Below are 1711 nucleotides of genomic sequence, written 5' to 3' on the forward strand. Positions count from 1 at the left end.
GGGAAGGTGAGCATCATGGAATATCAGTTTAATAGAACAAAGTGAGACCCATATAGTCAACAAGCATATGAGAAAGTGTTCCTGGTCATTAGCCATAAGAGAAATGCAAATTAAAACAACCATGAGATGCCACCTAACACCCCTGAGGCTAGCCCGAATTAGAAAATGAGAGAGCAACAGATGTTGGAGGGATTGTGGTGAAATACCTCCATTGCAGGTGGTCATGTAGATTTGTACAGCCACTGTGGAAAGCAATCTGGAGATACTTAAAGAAAATGGAAATTGATCTACTTTATGACCCAGTCATCCCTCTACTGGGCATATACCCAGAGGCGGTAACAAATAAAACACGACCAGTCATCTGTACTCCACTGTTTATTGCAGCACAATTCACAATCACAAAGACTTGGAAACAGCCTAAATTTCCATCAAGAGATGACTGTATTAGTAAACTCTGGCACATACACACAATGGAGTACTATGCAGCATTGAAAAGCATGGACGATGACATTTCATGAGAAGAGTTAGAGGGAATCATGTTAAGCGAGGTAAGCTAATCTCAAAGGACTGGTATAACATTAATTCCCTGAGGTAAGTACAACCAGCATGGCAGGAATAGAAGAATAGATACTTATCTCGCAGTACACGGGTGGAAGCAGAGGTAGTCCAGGGGAGGGCAGACCACACCCAGGGAGGTACATGTGAGTCCAACATAAAGAAGGGGAAAGGGGGGAAGAGGAGGGACAGTGGGGGTGGGGAGAAACTAAGATCATGACGTGGGGGGAATAGGGCACTAACTCACCCAGGGGGAGAGTACTAGTTGTGTCCCTACAAAATTTGAATGTACATTCAGACCCTACCATGACGCACCAAACCAGGAGGGCAATGTAACATATGGAAGAATCCATAAAAGACTGGACTATAGGGCCGGCCCCAACCCGAACCAGCCTGAACCCCCACCATGGAAGGGTGTGCCACAGAGAATGACAATAGACCTTCTGGTGGGGGAAAGGAATTGACCTACCATACCCAGACGGAAGTGGAGACAAATGAAAGGGGAAGAAGAGAGCGGAGCACACCTTGGCCCACCAAGTACTGAGGACAATAGCCCTACTCAGAGCAGCCAATACACAGAGAGTACCATATGGCCAACTCCACTACAAGACGCAACATGCCGCGCTGACCCACAGCCCTACATAGACAACACTGGAGATACAGTGTGGGATTTGTGCCCTAGCTGACCACACCACACTGAGGTAAAGCACAAAGAGTGTGCAACAAAGGGAGTAGAACAAGGAAGTCCCAAAGGAGTATCAAAAATAGTCTTTCAGGCCAGGGCATGGCACCCCATCAGACCTGACAGGAAAACAATCCTAAAGGTCAACAAACAGACCTTGAACTATTTACAGGCTTTTCTTTGTTTTGTTTTTTGTTTTGATTTTGTGTGGCATTGGCATTTTTGTTGTTGTTGCTGTCGTTTTGTTTTCCTGTGTCACTTTGCTTGGTGCTATCTTGTTTTTTGTGTGTGCATATTATTATCTCTGCAGGTTTATCTAGATAAGATAGGCTGGATAAACAATGTGGAGAAGAAAACAATGGGACTGATGGTTCTGCAGGACATGGGAGAGGAGGAGGTGGGGGAAAGGAAGTGGTGTTAACCAACCCATGGATAAGGGAACTACGAGTGATTCCAAACCAGTGGCAAGGAGGG

The sequence above is a fragment of the Echinops telfairi genome, unplaced genomic scaffold (genome assembly GCF_000313985.2).
Source record: "Echinops telfairi isolate 266 unplaced genomic scaffold, ASM31398v2 ScPeMD7_2;HRSCAF=8, whole genome shotgun sequence".
Classification (NCBI taxonomy): Eukaryota; Metazoa; Chordata; class Mammalia; order Afrosoricida; family Tenrecidae; genus Echinops; species Echinops telfairi.